Source organism: Cupressus sempervirens, chromosome 5 (assembly GCF_028749045.1).
Source record: "Cupressus sempervirens isolate cs-2001-9-10 chromosome 5, ASM2874904v1, whole genome shotgun sequence".
Taxonomy (NCBI): domain Eukaryota; kingdom Viridiplantae; phylum Streptophyta; class Pinopsida; order Cupressales; family Cupressaceae; genus Cupressus; species Cupressus sempervirens.
This window is the reverse complement of record NC_143122.1, coordinates 583,745,998-583,769,667: the sequence shown is the minus strand read 5'-3', so window position 1 is coordinate 583,769,667 and position 23,670 is coordinate 583,745,998.

The window sequence follows — 23,670 nt, the reverse complement described above, 5'->3', positions numbered from 1 at the left end:
TAACAAAAAAGATAGTTTGATTCCACGATGAAGGGTTAGAGAGATTCACTAGTTAGCAACTTTGTATTCACCAACACTATAAGTTTCAGCATCACCTAAGATGGGGTCACAAAATTTTAAAAAATAAAATTTCCAAAAAAGAGTGAGAGGTTATTGTAGGTGTTGATAACATGATCTAGTAGAACCTAACATTTCATCCATACCTCGCATGAGCTCCAAGATATGTCCTATCAAAAATTGTTTCCCTATGGCATTTAGTGTCTATCAGGGTCAATTCTATTTGGTGTGACCAAGAATGTTCAAGTGGACAATAGGATGGAACAAGATTAACAATAGGGTTTACCTAGCCATTCAAATCTAGAAAAGTAGATAGTTTGATCCTATGATGAAGGGTTAGAGATATTCACTAGTTGGCAACTTTATATTGGCCAACACTGCAAGTGTCAACGTCACCCAAAATAGAGCCACAAAATCAAAATAGAATTAAATATCTAAAAAGAGAGAGAGATTATTGTAGGTTTCAACAACACAATCCTATAGAATCCAACATTTCATCCATACCTCACATAAGTTCCAAGATATGCCCTATCCAAGATCATTTCCCTATAACATTTAGTGACTCTTAGAGTCAATTTCATTCTACATGCCTGAGAACATTCAATCAATCAATGTGATATAAAAATATTGGAACTAGAATTTACCCAACCACTTGGAGCTAATGAAGTAGACATTTTGATCCCATGACGAACAATTAGAGACATTTAGTAGTTGGCGACTTTGTACTAGTCAACACTACAAGATTTTGCATCACCCAAGATGGGGCTAGAATTTCAAAATAGGATTGATTCTCAAAAGGAGAGAGTTTATTGTAGGTGTCAGCAACATAATCTTGTAGAACCTAACATTACATCCATACCTTGCATGAGCTCTAAGATATGCCCCATCAAAGACTGTTGCCCTATGACATTTAGTGATTCTCAAGGTTAGTTTTATTTGGCATTCTCAAGAATATTTGAGTAGTCAATGGGATATAATGAGATTGGGACTAGGGTTTACTTGGCCACATGGAGCTAATAGAGAAAATAATTTTATCCCATGATAAAGGGTTATAGAGATTCACCACTTGGTGACTTTGTACTTGCCAACACTACAAGTTTCAACATCACCTAAGATGGGGCTACAAAATGAAAAAAATTGAATCTCCAAAATGAGAGAGAGGTTATTGTAGGTGTTGACAACATGATCCTATAGAACCCAATATTGCATCCATACCTCATATGAGCTCTAAGATATGTCATGTGAAAGATCACTACCCTATGACATTTAATGACTCTTAGGGTCAATTTCATTTAGTGTGCCTGAGAATGTTAGAGTGGTCAACAGGATAAAAATTAGCTTGGGAATATAGATTATTTGGATACTCAAAGCTAATAGAGTAGATAATTTGATCCCATGATGAAGGGTTGGAGAGTTGGAGAGATTCACTAGTTGGTGACTTTGTATTGGCCAACACTACAAGTTTCAGTATCAACTAAGATGGGGCCACAAAATAAAAATGAAATGAAATATCCCAAGAGAGAGATTTTTTTGTACATGTCAACAACATGATCCTATAGAACCCAATATTGCATCCATACCTCACACAATCTCTGAGATATGCCCCATTAAAGTTTACTACCCTATGGCATTTAGTGACTCTTAGGGTCAATTCTATTTGGCATGTCCAAGAATTTTTGAGTGATCAATGGGTAGAAAAATATTGGGCCTAGGGTTTACCCAGCCACTTAGAGCTAACAAAGTAGACATTTTGATCCCACGACTAAGGGTTAGAGAGATTCACTAGTTGACAACTTCGTAGTAGTCAACACTACAAGTTTCAACATCACCCAAGATGGGGCTGCAAAATTAAAATGAAATCAAATTCCCAAAGAGAGAGGGAGAGGTTATTATAGGTATAAAAAATAAAATACAATAGAATCTAACATTGCATCCATACCTCACATGAGCTTCAAGATATGCCTCATCAAATATTATTGCCCTATGGCATTTAGTGACTCTTAGGGTCCATTATGTTCAACATGCCCAAGAATGTTAAAGTGATGAATGGAATGGAATGAGCTTTGGACTAGGTTTTACCTAGCCACTCGGAGATAATGGAGTAGACAGTTTGATCCCATAACAAAAATTTAGAGAGATTCACTAGTTGGTGACTCTATACTAGCCAACACTGCAAGTTTTAGCCTCACCTAAGATGGGTCCACAAAATCAAAATAGAATCAAATCTCCAAAAGAAGACAGAGGTTATTGTAGATGTTTACAACACAATTCTATAGATTCCAACATTACATCCATACCTTTCATGATCTTTGAGATATGCCTCATAAAAAATTGCTACCTTATGGCATTTACTGACTCTCAGGTCAATTTTTTCTAGCATGCCTGAGAACGTTCAAGCAATCAATGTGATGAGATGAGGAAGTAACATAGAAAAAAAGAAATGTGTATTTAAAAATTAAATAAAAAAGGAAGATTAGATAATCTAAAATTTTATGATTGCAAGATTGGATCTAATTTAAGAGAAGTCAACAAAATTTTCAACTAGACAATAATGGATCTAATTTAATATAAATCAACCAATATTTCAAGTAGGTCCAATAATATTTATAGTTCTATCTTAATTATATCAATGTTTATATACAACTTAGTTTTGAAAGGCATCGATAGGAAAGAGATAAGATAGAAAACCTCTGGTCTTGCCCAAAAAAATATGAAATATTACCTCCCTTAATATCTTCCTATCATCCTCTTTACTTATAGTTGAATGCATGAATGTTATGTGAACAAATATGGAAACCTGTTGAGAAGTATAATTCTTTTCTTGCACCTCATTTTTATGGTTGTAGTGTGTACTTCTCTGTGAATTCTCCAACCAAAATAATTTTATCTAGAGGAAATGTATCCTTGCATAACGTGAATTGCAAATCCATCCATCAACCTCTATGTGTATGCCTTGCATACTCATAAATAATATTTTCATGAAAAATCTTCATGAACTTATACACTAGAGTCTTTTCAATGACTAAATAATATCTTTTACCCTATTTCTCATCTTTTAGAGCATATTTATTTTCCATAGTCTACTATTTGATTTCCAATTGCATGTGTACTATTCATATGTTCACAAGTTGATAAAAGTTGCAAAGAACTACAAAATAAGCATGTACCATCCAAGCATGACAACTTGTAAAATTGTTGACCATCCCATATTTCACATAAAATGTTGGATATGAATTCCCTTGAAGATATAGGTGGCTCATTTATGTCATAATCCTGCAAAACAAACTTAGAATGGAAAAACATAAATATATGCCTAAAAACATCAAAATGGTGAGAAAATTCAATATGTATCCTACAACAACAAGTTTTTCATGTGTTATTTTTCTTCATATAAAAAGGTTTACCCATCTCAAAAATCTTTGACTTATTCTAATTTGAGGATACATACCAATAACTTTTTGTGAAAATTTGTGTTTGAGTTGAGTCCAAAAAATGTTTTGCATGTGGATCATGATTTCGGCTACCAATCCTACTCCTTACAAAATCTCTTTGATTATGGGAATCATGCATTTTATTTGTCCAAAAATCTTCAATCAATTATTTCAAAGCTTCACTAATTTCTTTATCCTTTTTGCAGTAGTCTACTGCTAAATTTTCATAACTAATTTTTTTACGATCTTTCGCTCTCTGATGCCTTACCATGGCTCTCCTGAGAGTACCTCTACCAATTTCTAATTTTTTTCCTATCTTTCTCATGATTCAAGCTTTCTTCATTTAGGTACTTACTATTTTTTATGCAAGTACACATATTTTGATATTACTATCTTTGGTGTGTGATTTAGAACCCACTTTGTCATGTGCACTCATTAGAAACTTTACAAAAAAATAAATAATTTAAATCATCCATCATTCTTAGCCTAAGAATCTTCACGATGGACCTAAATTTAAAATTTCTCATCATTTCAATCAATAATTAGTATTGACCTATCACATTTAACTCTTCAAAGAATAATCTCCACATACAATTAACTTTTCTTTGACAAGTACACTTGTTAATCTTATTAGGCATTGATTTCAAAATGTTAGTATCAATATCAATCAAATGTTTTCGTCTTCTAAAAAAAATTCTAGAAGGTTTAATAATCTCTTCCATTCCCTCAATATTTTGAACATCAACATAAGGTTGAGTGAATTGTGTGCCTTGGCAATAAGATGCAAAAGCTGGAATATCACCTACTTGATATGTTGATGTTGTGCCTTCAACATGACATGATCATCAGATGTAGAAATTAATGTCTCTTCAAGATGAGATGATGATTTGAATCCAACAATGGAAGATGGTGTAGCTTCACAATTCAATTGTCTTCCTAAGCATAAGAGTCTCATTTGTTCTCTTTGTCTTTTTTATTCTTCCTCTTTTTTTCTTTGTATCAGTGGTTTGTGTTCTTCTTTAAAACACAATTCTTCATTATTGCATTAAAATTTTCTTTGTCCATGTAGTATTTTCATTTAATCTCTTTTAATTTCCAAATCTCTCTCCGTCTCTTCTTTTATTTGAGTTTTTGGTTTCTTCCTCGGCATGATGATGATTTCTATATGTCAAATTATTCAAACATCCAAATTACTTACAATTTGTAAATAAAAAATCATTTAAATACATATACAAACTAAAATTAATTCAATCAATACACAATATATTAAACAAGTTTTAAAACTATAATCAATTATTCATATAATAAAATTTCTAACCATTTCCAAATAACAATTCATTCCAACATGCAAATTTGTCTCTATAGTAACAAAAAATATTTAAAAAGGAGTGCACTAACCTTTTCTACACAAAGAATGATCAAAAGCCCTTCAAATAGTGTATTCAATGATTTAATTTGATGTTTTCTAGCTTTCAATACCATGAAACTCATGTTTTTTGTCACAATAGTAGAACATACAATAGATAAAAATAGAGAATATGGGTCACCCAAACTTTCCTTGTAACTTTTTTTTTGGTGTTTTCATATAGTGTGTATGCACTATGTAAAAACTCTCTCTCTCTCTCTCTCTCTCTCTCTCTCTCTCTCTCTCTCTCTCTCTCTCTCTCTCTCTCTCCATCCACTCTCTTTTTACCCTACTCTCTTCCCATACTTTCTCTCTCTCTCCCCATCCTTTTCTCTTTCTCACTCTCTACCCTATCTCCCTCTCTACCTCTCTTATTCACTCTCTCCCTATCCATCATCTTTATTGAAATATAAGGATTCCAAATTTTGTGTGTGCACTATAGTGCGCACATATTATGGAAGCCTTGAATTAATAAATGTTATACATTGCACACATGCACTATAGCATGTACACATTATTGCGCACATGCACTGTATAAAGCATTAGATTAAACCAAGCCTAAGGCTTGTATTTTCCTTGGGGATCCAACCTAAAGGTTTGAAGGCTCTAGAAAAGTGTGAGATGTGTTTTGAAACAAACATACAAAAAATGCTTGAGTTTTCTTCTTTGCTCTGTTTCAAGTTTCCTTGTGGTTGAGTATTGATAAAATTAAGTTAAACATGATATACTATACCTCTATGTTAGCTATATATCCATATTATTTATTTCTAATCCATACTATTTCAAGCCCTTCAACCATAATTTCTTTTAAAAGCACTTCCATTTTCTCTCAAAAACCAACATGCACTAATTGGGGTATAGATTTTAACTCGTTCATCAAATTTTACAAGTTAGTTTTTTAGAAACTAGACTCCATTCTACACACTTTGAAAAAAATGAGTTTTGATTTTAAATTAGTTTTGAATAATTTCTAGGGGGAGCACATAGATATTTTACATTTTTGGGATGTTCCCACATACAAAATTCATTTTTTAAAAATTGCATGTTATAAAATTACCTTAAAAATATGGGATAAACTACATAGTGTTAGGAAACTTTTGATTACAGTGATTAAAGAATTTCAAAAAAAAGGTTAAAATTTTAGGGGGGGCATACTTTGAACTATGCTATGTTTTCTCTGAAAAATAGTACCACTTTTTGTGGCCCCCTTTTTCGAGTTCCTAAAACTAAGCCATTTTGAAAAGTGTTAGTAGTTTAGAAACTATATTCAAAGGACTACTACTTTTGTTTTTGTCATATCTTAGAATCTTGAGTGTAACCATCCTCAAATTCTTGTCAAAGTTTAGAAATTTTTTATTCTGAAAAAAAACATGGCCACTTATACACTTGGCACTACAACTTTGTGCACTTACCCCTTGCCAAATAATGATTCTCAAAACAATCCATAAACACTATTACCCACTCAAAAATCTCCCCAAATTCATGATTTAATTCAAGAAAAATGAAATCAATTGAGGGATATGCAAAATACATATAACATTTTCCCTACTTTATCTCCCATGCAAGCTACCCTTAATACTATTGTGGCTATTATTGAGACCCTCACCAAGTAGCATGATTCAACTCTTTATTGGTATGATGAGATGCATCACTAGTTCGATGATGGCTTGGATTATGATGAGGTGGTGACCCTTAATATTACTAGAAATGGATTATCTATCCTATTTTCCTACCCCAAAACTAGTATACATGTTGATCCTAGTAAACCCAAAGGGTCGATCAAATGGTGCATTAATGAGGCCATTAGAACTCATGTTTTACATCATTGGTGGATGGTTTTTGACAAACCACCACACAATGATTTGGAGGTTTCCTTCTATTTCTTGAGAAAATGATATTCTGGTCTTGTCAAAGGGCTTAAAGTTAATTATTGGATCATGAGGCCCAACTTGGGCGTAGGAGGTGGATCTTTGTATGGTAGACCCAAGGCCAAGAGGAAGAAAGACAACACATTTTTACCCCTCTAATATCCCCTATCCTCTAGTGCAACATCTTAATGTCATTGTTGAGACTAGTATAGAATCTATTAAAGCCATTCATAGTTTGATAATTCTATTAGTTAGCCACACAAGGTCATTATTACATCCTTTTGTTGATAATTTTGGCTCTAGTACATATGATAGTTCCTCACATGTTAGTGTGTCGCTTACTTCCATTATGTACTAGAATCTTTGTCTGGGTCCCATTACCAATTCTAATTTTTACTTTGAGGTTTGGAATGATGATACATCATACATGGCTATAGAAACACACACATCTCCCATGAGAGACAAGGAGGGATGGGAAGAGACACAAACTCCCCCTATTATAGTAAGTCTATACATTTGATTCATCACAAGATTGTTAATTTAAAATAATATATATATTATTAAAAATTTGACAACTTTATATTGATGTACATTATGTGTTTCATTTATGTCTAGCTAATGATAGGGAGGAGGTGAGAAATTTGGATGTTGTTAGATTTTGGCATGTCATTTGACCTTGAGACCTCTATAGTGTGCATTATTTTATTACTCATTAGTTTCCTATTTGATATTTTATTTTATATAATTTATCATCTTCTTTTTTTGTAGCATATTTCACCAATCAGTTGGAGATAATGTGAGGGGGTTGTGCCATCGACCATTGACAAGAGGAAGACAATTATATGTTTTCAAGTCATTAAATGCATTTATAGATATATAGACGTGTAACTTGTTTGTACTAATAAAATGTTGTTGTATTGTTTATTTTTATATAGGGGTGGCCTCTAATTATGCACTAAACCATATTTGTCATCACAAACCTATTGGTATTTCCATTCATAGTAAGAGCCCTATAGTGTGTATATTTATCATTTATTTATTACTTATCTTAATTTTCTTAGATTATAAAGAAAATCTTGTCATGATTGTAACAACTATATGTTTAACTCTTATAGGAAACACCTTATGCAATGGAGGGAGATCAATATGTTGGAAACTATAATTAGAAAAATTGTCATTGATGTCAAACCAATTGGAGAGATATTTACTAATAGTGTAAAGTGCCATATCAGTTAATTGATAAAGAAGAATTGAAAAGAGGGATAACTTGTTGACTTAGTGAAGTTGTTAAGTGGAGAGGACTAAGTATGTTGGAATTTCAATGCAAAATTGATTGTTTAGTCTTTGACAAGACTATGTATTGTTTACTTAGTGTATGAAGTATACAAGTGTTGAGTTAAAAAGATGATTAAGGAAATTAAGAGTTAGATGACTAAATAGTATTAGTTGAGTACTAATTATGGCTAATAAATATGAATAAAATATAGTAGGGACTAAGTAGAGTGAAGATCGAGCAAGCCAATGGAGATTGGGCTATGTAGTGATGACCAAGTAGAAGAACATAGTGTCATCAAAATGATAGTTTGTGAAAGAATCAAGTTTGAGGCCAACATAATTAAATTTTTGGATTAGTCCAAAGATGTGGATGATAAGGATCTATGAGTTGACACATTGAATGCATGAATTGAGTTTATTATGTGATCAAATAAAAGGATTTAAGGAGAAGTTTCTAGTAGTATCAAGAAAAGAGAAGGATAGATAGATGGATAGATTCATTGAATCTTACCTAACCCTAAGATCTAGGGAGATGTTTATGCAGAAAATGATCAAAGATACATATTTAAGGAAGCATAAAACATGTTTTCTAATGTTGGTTCATTGTTGATTGGTGATTTTAAGGAGAATCTATGAAGAACAGAGTAGTAGAGGAAAAGTGAGAAGATTTTTGGTGTGTATTTTCTTGAACCAAGAAGATTAGAGAAGGAGATGATAAAGCCCATTCAATGAACTAGCAAAAGAAATAAATGGATATTTGAATTTGCAAAGTGATTTTTATCTTAACAAATCAAACCTATTCTTACTTTCTAGCCATTATGGCAGTCAAAATCATTTTATCAAGGTTGACCTAACAATCATTTTGTAAATCCTTTAATCAAGATGGAATTCTAATGGAGTGATCCAAATTCCTCTAATCGGGTCATTTCTAATAGAGTGATTAAATCCTTTAACAAGGTCATACCATTATAGTGTGTTTTGTAACCTTTAATAGGGTTTTCTCTTAACTGAGATCACTTTGGAAGAGTGAAAGGTGGTAGCATGTTACTTGGTGGTTTTTCTCAAATTGTGTTTCCACATTAAATCTTGGTGTCATATAGTGTGAATGTTATATGTGTGATGCATTCTCTTTACTATTGTTTGGCATATACTAAATAGAGAGTTAAGTGATGAATGAATATGTTAAGTTTTTGATGAGTTTCTATATGGACTGAGTAGTTCTATGTGTTTTAATAAGTTGTTTGAAGTTACTAAAAGTTGAATTGGTACATATAGAACTAAGAATAATAGATCTACTCCCATCTCAATTATGTTGAATATTCTAACAATTGGTATCAGATCATTTGGCTCTGGTATGGAAAGTTTCAAGGAATTAAGATAAAGATTAAGATGTACAAGAGTGAGGTACCCAAGTTGAACAAGGAGAATTTCCTAGTATGGTAACAACTGATGAAATCACATTTATTTTGAGTTGGAGACTTTGCAACATACTGTTACAAATAGATTGATCCAAGTATGAAAATGTGTTTCAATAATTATTTTGTCACTAATGTCAAACCTACTACTTGTTGGTAAGATAATTGCTTAGCTGATTTGAGTACTATCATATTTTGATTAATGAAGAGTATTTGATCAAATGAGGTAAAAATAGAACCTATAGGAAAGGTTGAGTTATAATATGAAAAAGGAGTACAAGGATCAATTAAGACAGTGATATTATAGTGCATTGATAATCTAATTAAGGTTGCAAAGGATGGATACACTAATTAAGTTCATAAAAACAAGTTAAACAAAGTATATCTACCAAGATTAACGATATTCATAGTAGGTGCTAAGAAAAGTTAGTGTAAGTTGAGTAGAAAATTAGTTGGAGTAGAGAAAAGTCAAAATTTAGTGTATGTCGAGTCATATAGTTTAAGAAAAGTAAAGTTTAGTTGATGTCAAGCACTAGTAAAATTTAGTTCATGCCAAGTGTTTTGATAGTGGATGTTGAGAAATGCAGTATGTCTCGAGCATCAGAAAAAAGTTAATGCCAAGTGTTAGCATTATGAGAAAGATCATGAATTTGATGAATCTAAGCTAACAAGTTTGATTTCTTGGATTGTGTAAATTATGTGGAAGATAAGCTTGATGAGTTGGTGGCACATAATTCAATATGAAGTGTTTTGAGGTGAATTCAAAGAGGATTTAAGGAGAAGTTTCTAGAAAGGAATAAAATGAAATGATGGGTAGATTCATTGAATCCTACCTAATCCAACCTAACCCTAAAATGAATGATGGAGGATGAATGACAAAAGATATTAATTCTCTATTTATAGAGATGGATGGTTAGAAGCAAAGGTTGTCATGTGTGAGAACCTAAGAAAAATAAGGAGTCTATGGTATTGCTTCATTTAGTGACCTAAGAGAAGAGACTGCTATTGGTAAGAAAAGAAAGAAGGCTTAAGGGTGTGGATGCTTGAAGGGTGAACAAGCTATTGGAGTTCAAATGTGTGAAAACCAAGCAAAATGGAGGACTAAAAATAGAGATCTGTAATCTAAAAAGTATATTGCAAGTTGTTATAAGATCAAGCCTTATTGTTACTTTCTAATCATTCTACCATCCTAGGGTAAATCCTTTGGATTAATGTTGACATAATAGCCATTTTTAAATCATTTAACCAGGTCATATTCCAAGTGACTGATCTAAAGTCCTCTAACAAGGATCACTCTTAACATGGTGATTGAAATCTTCTAACCAGGTCACGTTTAACAATTTGTATTGTAACCTTTAATAGGGTTGACCTTTCATAGGACATCACTTTAGAAGAGTGCAAATGAGTAGCATGTTATTGGTGGTTTTTCCCAAATTAGCTTTCCACATTAAATCGTTGTATCAAATGTGTTATTGAATCTGTTATCTTTCATGCTTACTTTTCTACAAAGTTGATTTGATAGTAACCTACAAGTTTAAGTGATTGTATTATCTAATGGATGCATGCATGATGAAATTTTTTTATGGATATTGGTTCACTAAATTGTGAAAAAAATTATTTGTACATCTAGAAATTGGATAACTAATTCAACATCCCCCCCCCCACAAAAGCTATTCTAAATAATTTCAACACATATTACCTATAAAATAAATATTTTAAAGTTCCTAGACCCATGACAATTGAGGAGAAAAAAAGAGAGCATAATCAAATGAAGATAAATCTAGAATCTTCTCTAAGCTATGCTAAATTTGATGATGTGAAGGAATGTACCACTACAAAGAAAATGTGGGATAAGTTGGCTCAAATCCATTGAGGAGACACAAATGTGTTGAGAGATAATGTTGAAAGTTTGAGAGGTAAATTTTGATGACATGTGAATAAAATAGAAATGGTGGCACAAGATTATGGCCAAATCAAGGAGATTGTGAAAGCTATCAAAAGAGTTGGAGGAAAGATATATGATGATATTGTAATAAGTAAGGTATATTTATGCCATTAGAGTTTCTACAATTCAAGAATTTAGATGTACACCTGGTAATTATCTAACCTTGGAGAGTTTAATTGGTAGACTTGCTATATTTGAATTGTCATTTTTTGATAACTATACACCATATAATGTTGAAACTTCATTTAATTCTCAACTAACCCTTGATGGGTCTATTAAAAAGAAGAAGATAAAATATGTGGATAGTGATTGTAAATTAGATGATGATCATGATGATCTTGAGGCACTATTAGAAAGAAGGCTATTAAGTGGGATTAGAAAATAAAAAGGTCAACAACATATTATCTATTTTACATGTAAAAAAGTTGATCATAATGTTGCTAGGTGTCATAAAAGAGATGAGAAGGAAGAAAGGAAGGACACAAAATACTGAGTAAGAAGAGATAGAAGAGACAAATGGGGTAACAAATACTACAAAGGAGAATGTAAGAAATCTTGTTACATTGCTAAAGAAGATGAGTCAGATAGTGATACTAATGACAATGATGAAGAAGTTGTTTATGTTGAAATGAAAGATAAAATTGATAAAGATGAGAAAAATGCATTGATTTCACCTATGAATAAGTATGATAGATGGAAAACTAATAATATTTATTCACACCATATGACTAGTGATACAAGCAACTTTGAAAAGATAAAACACTATAATGGAAGTAGTGTTAAGTTTGTAAATGATGCACCAATTTATTTGAAAGGTAAAGGATCAATTATATTAAATGATAAGATCATATGTGAAATTATTATTGGGTTGATGGTTTAAAATATAACTTATTAAGTGTGGCACAACTGATCAATTTAAGTGATAGAGTTGAATTTTAAAATAGGAAGGCAAATATTTATGATGCTATTGGTGAACTAATTGAAAGTGGAGATAAAAAAATAGGTAACTTTTTCTATCTAGACCTATCTAAACATACTTGTCTATTTATACAATTTGAAGATGTTTGGTATGGGATAAGAGGCTATTGTTGGAAATTTGTTTAGCACTCTCCTTGGGATTCATGAAAATGGCTTAGTCACCTCTTGTGTACTATAAGTTGAGTGGTTGTATCAGTCATTAATAGATCAGTCTTTTGATGCAATGGCAACCTCACTCTAATAAGTGGTATCAAAGCTTGATCAAAGCTTTGCATCCTCATATCCTTGAGTAAAACTAAAGGGGAGATTGTTTAGAAAAAAATGTAGTGCTCCACTTAGGATTCATGACAAGGGTTTAACCACCTCTGATATACTATAAGTTGAGTAGTTGTATCAGGCATTGATAGATCATTCTTTTGGTCCAATGGAAACCCCACTCTAATAGCTATGTCATGTGAACTTTGATAATTTGGTAATAATTAGTAAAATGAAAAGTTGACATGATTATTAAGATTGAGAAAGCTTGATAAAATTATGTGTAAACAATGCCAAATGGGAAAAATGATAAAGTCTAGTTTCAATAGTTCCATATTAGTTGACTGATGAAGAGGATTCAAAAAGAGAGATAACTAAATGAACTAGTGAAGTTGTTGAGTGGAGAGAAGTAAATATGTTAGACTTACAATACACACTTCATCATGTTAGTCTTTGACAATATGATGTATTATTTACTTAGTCTATGAAGTATAGAAGTGTTGAGTTAAACACAAGAAAATCCTAGTCAAGCAAGAAGAAGAACACAGTCATGATCAAGTGTTAACAAAATTACAATTTGTGAAAGAACCAAGTTTGAGGGTGAAATGGTTGAATTTTTGAATTAGTCAAAATGTGTGGACATTAAGTATTTATAAGATGAAATATTCAATGCATGGATTGAGTTTGTTATGAAATCAAAGGCAAGGATTTTAAGAGAAGTTTCTAGAAGTATCAAGAAAAGAGTGGAAGGAAAAATTATGAATAGATTCATTAAAACTTACCTAACCCTAAGATATATGGTGATATTTTAGTAGAAAAATATCAAAGAAACTTGATTAAGGAGGCATAAGAGATATTTTCTAAGGTTTCTTTGTTCTTGATTTATAATTTTAAGGAGAATCTATGAAGAATAGAGTAGCTAAATAAAAGTGAGAAGATTGGTGAAGTGTGATTTATTGAATGGTTTCCCAATAGATTTTTGGGGCAGATAATAATGAAGTTTAGTTAGTGAAATAAAAAAAGAGCCAAGTGGAGATTTGAATTTGGGAAGTGAGTTGTATCCGAATAGATCAAACTGATTTTTACTTTGTAACCATTGTGGAAATCAAAATCCTTTAATCAAGGTTGACTTAACATTCATTTTGGAAATTATTTGATCAAGGTCCACCCCTAATAGGGTGTTTAAATCTTTTAATAGGGTCACACCTCATAGTGTGTTTTGTAACCTTTAACAGGGTTGGCTGTTGACCAAGCTCACTTCAAAAATGTGAAAAGTGGTATCATCTTACTTGCTGGATTTTTCATAGTTTCAACATTAAATCATGATTTCATGTATGTTTGAAAGTTATATATATGATGCATGTTATTTACTATTTTTTATTTACTATTGTTCGATAGATATTGAACATAGAATTAAGTGATGAATGAATATGTTAAGTTGTTGACAAGTTTATATATGGATCAAGTGGTTCTACATGTTTGACTAAGTTGTTTAAAGTTACTAAAAATTGAGTTGGTCTATCTAGACCCAAGAATAACTAATTCAAGCCCCTCTCATTTATTGTAAATATTCAATCATAGCAAGGATTTCTATCTCTGGTCACTCAATAGATATTTTCTGACAAGAGATCACCTAAGGTAAATTTTAATTTTAATTCTTAATTTGATTATTAACTTATTATGTTATATTAATAAAGTTATAGGTTAAGTAGTATATCAATCTAATAACCATAAAAACATGTTTAAGTCAAAGGTCACTAGTACAAAAACAGTAATATGTGACTAAAAAAACCACTAAAATTTGTATATGTCTGACTAAACTTAGTCATCTGACTAATAGTAGTTAATATCCAGTCATTTATAACACTACTAAATTTACTACTAAACAATTTTAGTCATCTATTTGATCACTGATTTAGTGGTTGATTTAGTAGTATATTTATTAGTGTACTTAATCATGTGACTATTCACATATTTAGTAGTTGATGTAATATTATATCTAATCATGTTGCTAGTCACATATTTAGTAGTACATTTAATTGTGTGGTTAGTCAGATATTTAATAGTTGATTTAGTTGTGTGGTTAGTCAGATATTTAATAGTTGATTTAGTTGCATGGTTAGTCGCATATCTAATAGTTGATTTAGTTGCGTGGTTAGTCACATATTTAATAGTTAATTTAATTGTGTGGGTAGTCATATAATTAGTAGTATATTTAATTGTGTGGTTAGTCACATATTTAATAGTTAATTTTGTTGTGTGGTTAGTCACATATTTAGTAGTTGATTTAGTAGTATATTTAATTGTGTCATTAGTTACATATTTAATAGTTTATTTAGTAGTCGATTTAGTTGTGTGTTTAGTCACATATGTAGTAATTGATTTAATCATCTTGCTAGTCACACACTTAGTATATGATTTTATTATATATTTAACTATGTGGTTAGACACATATTTAGTACTAGATTTAGTAAAATTAAATAAGTCATATGATAAATATTTTATTAATAATTTAATAATGTAAAATACCATAACCTTAAACTTGAACTAAGCCATTAAAAAATTAATTAAATATTAGATATATGAACAAAGTTTTGCAATATGCTAGCACTACTAGAATAAGATTGATGCAACATGATCATTTTGATAATTAAAAAAGAATATAAAATACAAAAACTTAATGAAAAAATATATATAATCTTAGAGTATATATGTAACTTAATCAAAATTCCAAAGTTGTTTGAAGAGTTTTGAAATCTTTGAAATACACCATGAATAGTAAAATCCTTAAACAACAAAATATTGCATAAAAAGTAGAGTTGTGAGAATAGATGTCTATCAATGTCTACTAGATGATAAATATGAGTAATTATGATTTTTTTGTAAATATTTCATTGGCCATCATGTGAAGTTCCCTACTTTCTATTTCAGGGAACTTGATCCATCTACTTTATCATCATAAACAAGAAGAATATTTTTTGTGACTATTATAATGTTTACGTTTGCATCTCCTTTTCCTTTCAAATTGACTACATGAGCAATAGATAGTGAATGAATCTGCCCAATTCCTATAATAGAACCATCATGCGGATACAATACCCTAAATTTTTCCCCTTCCATAAGGCTATTATCAATATGTTTTTGCAAAAAGAAAAAGATAAAATTGTGTTACATAATTAATTATGGAAGCCCCAAACATAAACACTACAATACCATGCATGCATACTCGACATATAAGATTATGAAATTTTTTGACATTTGATCGGTAAACAAGGATGATACCTTATTAGAAACAATAAATATAAAACTAGAAACAAAAAATAATTATACCTCACCTCAAGTTTAGAATAGTTTTTACTATGAATATCATGCAAACTCTCTTCATATTCAGCATAATCACTATCAACAATGGCTTCTTTTTTTCATTTTTCTTTCATATGATTGCTCTACATGTGGTTTGAAAATTAAGTAAAGGTAATGTATAAAGTAGAATAAAGAATGAAAATTATGATGAAGAAAAATATTCCACAAGAACTATTATATTACCTAAACTTCATTAGAAGTACTTTTATGTTGCAGGTTTTTGTCAACCAGTTCATCATGATCGACATCAATACAAACAACTATATTCTACATGTAGTTGAAACATCAAGAAAAAAATGATCAAATATTTTGAAAATTATAGTTGATTTCTTGAACGAAAGATAGGAGGCTTGTATACAACCAATAATATAGCATCCATTCAGCATCTTAAAACTCTATAGTCTACTAATTTATCAAAGAACTAGCAACTAAGTGGGCTAGCAACAAGTGGATCTATACTAGGAGATTTTGATCCATTCCTATTGGAAGTTATTCTAGTTCTATAACATCTTCTATCATATTTTTTGGAATTTTTATGTAGAAAAGAAAAAAAATTAATTCACGATGGAAAGGAATAGCCATTTCTGCTTAAATATTGCTTCAACCACTATCATTTAAAATGATAGACATTAATAGTAATGCATTTATCAATTCATGGAAAAGTAGTGGAAGAGACTTAAAATTCACTAAAGTCACCTTAAAATATAGTTTACTTGTAGCATAGGAGATGTAACATTTTATGAAACAAAACTTAGAACTACTTTATCTTACAAGTAATTCTAGTTATTCGGCAGCTATGTTGAATGATTTTTGTTTTTCACTGATAGCCATAGTTGTTACTATATTGGTGATTTTTGGGGTAGAATATATTGCTTTTGGAAGGTCATTCATCTCCTTGGTACTAGGAATTTTTTCTTTGAAGAAAATGATGGCAATAGGTTTTCTTCTAATGACTAATGAGGGTGTTATGTTGTAAGTTATATATGACTCTTCAGTGTTGTTGCTAATGCACTTTTAGATTAGCTCCTTGCTAAGTTTGCACACTAGAGAATACATACATGAATCAAATAGTATAGTTTCAAATATCATTTTCCTCTTGGATTAGAATGATAATGGATTTTTTTAGCACTATAAAATGGAAAACTTAGCACAAGAAGAAAAATGCCAATGAAGATGGAATATAGGAATAGTTTCAAATTCAATAATGCTAGAAATGAGACATTCAATTTAGATTGATAGAAATTTATATAAGAAGATAATAATTGAATCTAGTTCATTTTAAGAGGAAGATGATATTTGAATCTACTTTTTAATCAAATTGGTGAAAAATTAAAACCTCTTACCTAATTTGAATCCATGGAATTATGCTCATTCCATATAGAAAGTATAGGTTGAACTCAAGCAGTCAAATGGGAAACTTTCTTAGTGAGACTATGTAACAAATCCATTATATATTGTAGCCCTTCAATTGTATTGACATGATTTGAAGAGGCTCTTATTGGGTGTTGAACCGATGGTTGTGAAATCTATGCAGATGAACTAGATTTCCACTTGTTATTGCTCCTAGATTTAGTAGGATCTAGTGTTGTCATATAGTTTACAATGTCTTCAAAATATGTTTCTTTATTAGTGTTCTCCACCTAATATAGAATGTCAATGTTAAAAAATATTTGATTCATAAAAAATTAAAATAAATAGCTCAATGTAAATTTTAAAAAAAAGTTACACTTACTCCAATTTTGTCCATTAAGCTCTACAACCCACCTCTACCATATGTATATTTAGCCCTTGCACTGTCTCTTGCTCTCTTGCCTCTATTACTCTTAGTCAAATATTCCTCACAATTCATACTTTCATTTAATTCTTCCCACTTCTTTAGAGATGGAGTGGAATCTAACTTCTCTTTTCCCTCTATGATTAGTTTTTGGCAATTTTATCTAAAATTGTTCATGAGAAGTCTCATCTTGTTCTTATAGTGTCTCCTAGAGATTTGTCCACCAATTATGTCAAAAGAATTTTCCATTTTCTATATAACAAATTCCACATTTCATGGATCTTTCTCTATAAAATTTGATTTGCAAATATCTAAATGAGCTCTACATCTTATGCCCAACTCTGTAGCCTAGCTTGCAACATTATACCCAATAGGTTCACCATCTCTTGATACCTCAACCAAAAATGGCTTCTTACCTTCTAATACTCTTTCTTTTGTTTTCTTCTCTATAGATCTATATAGATTTTGGCTCAATATTTGTCTTTTAATAGCATTAGGAAAATCTTCTCTTGAACAACCATCAATTTTTTTAGTTGATCCACCAATTTCATCCAAAACTATAGGCATAGCAACTATATTATGAGGTGGTATAGTAGATTCAAGTGGATTCTCTTTGTGATTTTCATCATGTTGCTCATTAGGATGTCCTATATTAGGCAACACATCTATAGGTGTTACATCAATCTTTGCATTATCATATGTTGTACTCATTTGCACATCATCATGTGCTATATCCATCTCCTCATCAGCATTTTCTATATCAGCAAACTATTGGCTTCTACGAACTAGCAACATTGTATGTTTGTGTTCATTTATTTTTTATCTTCATTTTGTTTGTGCTTTTTTAATTTCTTGTAATACAAAAATAAATGGATAAAATTAAATTAATAGTTATTTTGTGTTTCTTGATATCTACAAAGAAAATTTACTATCAACTCATGGTAGAAGATAACTCAATACATAATACATATACATAGTGAACATTCTGATTCAATATAATGGTTGCCAATCAAATTATAATGCATGAGGGTCATTACAGAGCTTTGACATCAACCAATTTCATAAGTGAAGGATACTATTATTTGATATTTAGTGATGGTACCTACATATTTTATATTTGAGAACTCACCCAAAAGGGCTTATGCCAAAAAATTATAATAATATATTACCAAATTCCATATCATTACCCTATAATACACAATGCAAATGCCAAGAAAAATAATTAAATAAAATTATTTTCACTTTTGGAAAAGTGCCAATATAATGTTTGATCTAGTTGGGAAGAGGGAAAATTGATGGCTATGTAAAAAGACGCGAGGAATTATGTCTAAGGGTTGTGGTAAAATAGTAATTCATCAAGAATTTATTACTAATGGCCCATGTTTGAATCTCAAAGTTGCTTGAATAGTGTGATCTCCCAAGTCACACAACACCCCAAATTTTTAGAGAATCAAAAGGAGAGATTATCTTAGCAGTAAAAATGAAGTTTGAAAAACTAATAAATTATGGTTAGACATTTTGAGCCTTTAATTCAAAAATTAACAGATGGAATCACTGAAATCATCTAATAGTAACTAGCACATAAGTAATAACAAAATGATGTTGAGCATCAAAGAAGATTTTTTCTAGAAAATTTAGTCAACTATATAACATTCCCTTTGAGTAGAAAGTGCATCCACCTTGTAATGTTGAAGTTAAATAGAATGCATCATTGATGCTCAAGTAGGCTTTCACACTTACTAACTCAACAACTCTAGTTTTTCTACATTGTAGTTGGTTTCCAAATGTGGAAGAGCAATCAAACAACAAAATAGTCAATGTGTGCACAAGATTCGAATAGAGGGAGCCACATACTAAGAATGTGGGCAAAGACCACTGATTTTCAACTAGACACCCAACCATCTAAGGAATAATTTTAGATAGGCAAGGGAATAGAAGAAAATGTAATAATAGGACAAAGTTATCTCCCAAATTGATAGTAGCATTGATCACAAACATATTTCTTCACCTCTCATCATAACAAAATATTAGGGATAGATAGATGTAATAAAAACTAAGTCTTTCATTGATAGTCCATTAATAGTGAGAGGGATTATTGGCCAGATTCCATAACACAAACACTTCACAAAACAAATATTTGTAGAATGAAAGTCATTCCTCCTATATTCACAAGTTAATGATTATTTTGCATGAAACATTTTAGATACATTTATATGTTTTAAATTAAAGAGAATACGATTGAAGATTACTTATTTGGGAACTCACAATATATCATATTTTTCATCCTCGTCATTAAAAAGGGCCACATGGAATCAAACATATCTGTAGTGAATACTCAAGGTATCTATGCAAAGATATAAATTCAACATAACTATCAATGACATATCAAAAGATATCAACATTATACAAGGAAGACAATACAACATCAAATTCCTTATCATTTGAAAATTACATAGCATTGGTTCTTCTTTGAAAAGAATTGATGATATCCATTACAATATCTAGTCTGCATTGGGAGACAACCTTATATAGGCAATCATACATAGAAGTATCGATAATAATGGATGCATATAATGGCATTGAGAACTTCTAGATTTACAAATGTATGTAGAACCATCAAGTGAAAAACAAGGTATGATATCTAGTGATAGCTTGGAATGGAATAGCAACATCAATGCCAACAGTTCATGATTTGAAGTATATACAAAGGCAAAGAACCAAACCACAGAAATTGGGAACTAACTATTTCAAGCTTACCTAGAACATGAACTAATATGAATAAAGGGAGATTGCAAAAGTGGAAAGAAAAGTATATAAAAAGACGACCGATTGTAAGATATTATAGTAGCAACATCACATTTGGGAAGCTTGCTAGCAACAAACATTTGATACATTACACCCATGATCATCTTAGTAGAAGAAATATTAGATATTAAATAGTGGCCATGATTGGTATTGGCAGCTTACATCAAGAATAACATCAATAATTAGTGTTAAAACATTAAGATAAATTAATAAATACAGTAAAATAGAGATAGTGCTATGTATTATATGTTGTGAATAATTTGATCTATTATACACCAAAATGATACATTGCCACCATATCCCATATTTATACCAAAATTAAGATGTATTGAGACAAATGGGTGATGTCTCATTATATGAGTCACTCAATAAGAAAAGTCTCTCATAGTGTTAAGAGATTCACAAGCTCTGTGCCTCTCTACAACAATTTGAAGCCGCAGTGCCATGTTAGTTTCCAACAAAATTCCTCCTCTAAGATTAGCTAGAAAAATCAAAGTATTCCAATGTTTGTAGGGAAAAAAAATGAATATGTTTCAAAGAATTTGTAAGGTAAGAGGAAAAATAATCTCACCAAAAAATGATAAATTAAAAATGGATATTGAAACCCCAAATGAGGATTTAGATGATCAAAGGGGAGACAAAAGAGCCATGAAATCAATAAAACAAAAAGTGTCTAATCATCTTCTTCCAAAGATGATGCAAGAGCATCCAGAGGTATAAGGGCAATCCTGTTCAAACAAAAACTGTACTTAGACTTAGTCTCTATTTCATGTGTTTTCATTTTTGGATACCATTTGGGTCAAATAAAGGTTCCAACTCTCATAGTTCCACTATTAGTGTTCTAGGATAGAGTATTTGAACACCTTGGGATACATGTAAATGCCAAAAAAATAGGAGTATGTAATTGAGCCATCATTTTGGTGAACTATAAGGTGTAAATTGGTCAGAAGATTGTAATTATAATTTAGAGCATTCTAGAAAAAGAATCAAGTCGAAAGGCTCCATGGTTTGAAAGTTATTTCAATTTTTTAGTTTCTAGAGACCTCCTAAGAATGCTTCAAAGTTAGGCTAGGGGCATTAAATGACCTTGAATAGGGCCAAAAATGGGGGACATGCATAGCTGGTCCATAGGGCTATAGAGCAATTTGAGAGCTTTCCAAAAATGTAAACGGTTCATCAATCAGAGCTACAGTTCAAAAGTTAAGCCTCCCAGAAGTTTGGTTACCATTTTTGGATTCTTCTAGATTTGCGCCAACTTCTAATACAACTTTTGGAGCCTTCTATTTGGTCAGTGGATGCCTACTAGCACTTTCTAGAATGTATTCCTAATCCTTAACCCTTCGGGGTCTATTTAAGAGCATTTTTGGCATTGTAAAAGGTAGTTCAAAGTGGAGTTTGAGAGGAGGTACTAAAAGGAGAAATTATCTCCAATTTTATACTATTGTAAGCCCTTAGGGCATGTTTTGAAGTCTACTTTCTCGGGACTGAATGTATTAATATTTTCTCACAATTAATAAAATTTTCCCTTTCCTATTGTGTCCATTCTGTGCTTGGGTTTTGTCCCCATCAAGTGGTATCAGAGCTGGTTTTCCTGAGTGTGTAGACAGAGCACCAATTGTGAGGCAGTTTACACTAGGACTGTGTGGTTGTGGGTTTGAGTTAAGAAGATGCCTCCACAAAGAGAGCATGGTGGAAGGGCTAGAGCTATTAATCCTAAGGAGGTTAAAGCCCTCCAAAGGCAGGTACAAGCATTATAGGAGGAGTTTCATAGAGGAACAAATGTTGCTACAGGCAATGAAAGTGAGGATGACAATGAAGAAGAAGAAATTGGACTAGAAGGAGAATTTGATGGGGAAGTTTTGAATCAAGCATAGGAAAGGCTTTTTAGGGCCATTACTTAGTTTGGGAAAAGACCTACAATTGATGTGGGTGTATTTTCAAGAAATTTGAAACCAGATGAGTTGATCGATTGGATCAATGAACTAGAAGAATACTTTGAGTATGAGGATATTAGAGATCCAGATAGGGTTAAGTTTGCAAAGGACATGCCAAAATCTAGTGGCAAGAGGTTCAATTGGAAAGAAATAGAAGAGGAAAGGATAAGATCACAAGGTGGGATTACATGGTCGACAAACTAAAGAAGTAGTTCATTCTTGTTGACTATGAGCTTGATTTGTTTAAGAAGATGCATGGGTTAAAGCAAGAAGGAAAATTAGTCCAAGAATATACAAAGGAGTTTTACCGACTTTTGATTAGAGCAAGGCATGTAGAAGCAAATAAGGAGAAGGTTGCTCATTATATCAGTGGGTTACGACCTAGCATCCAGGAGGAATTAAGTCTGGTAAGAATGACTAGTGTTGAAGAGGCATACCAGTTTTCCCTATGAGTTGAAGAGAATCTAAATAAGAGGTTTGAAGGGAGACAAAGAGGGTGCATTCAAGGAGGAAGGGGTAGTGGTAGGTCATCTGGAGGTCAAAATGAAACCCAAAACAAAGATGAAGATGTGGGTACTAGTAGGAACCAAAGGAATGAGGGTTTCAACAGCTCCTGTGATCAAGACTTTGGAAATTAGAGAGGAAGAGATAGAGGACGTGGACAAGGAAGAGGAGGTTTCTATGGTACCTATTTCCATTGCAATGAAGAAGGTCATCGTGCCTTTGAATTCCCTCAATGACAAGGAAGAATAGATAGGAGAGCTGAGGGTCAAGCTAGGGTTGCTCATGTGGATGAGGATGCACAATCATCAAATTCAGAGGATGTAGAAAGAGGAGAGACTTTAGTAAATGAAATGGTCCTACTAAGTGGTGAGATTGAACTAGGACAAAGGAGGATTTTGTTCCGTACTAGATGCAAGCGTGAGGATAAATGTTGTGATGTGATCATTGATGGTGGTAGCACTGATAACTTGGTATCAGAGGAGATGGTCTCTAAGTTAAAGCTCAAGAGGGAGAAACACACCTAGCCCTATCGGATTGCTTGGGTGAAAGATGATCATAAGGTCCTGGTAAGTGAACAATGTTTAGTGAAATTCAAAATTAGGAGTTACCATGATGAAGTTATCTGTGATATTATTCCAATGGATTTTTTCCATCTATTTTT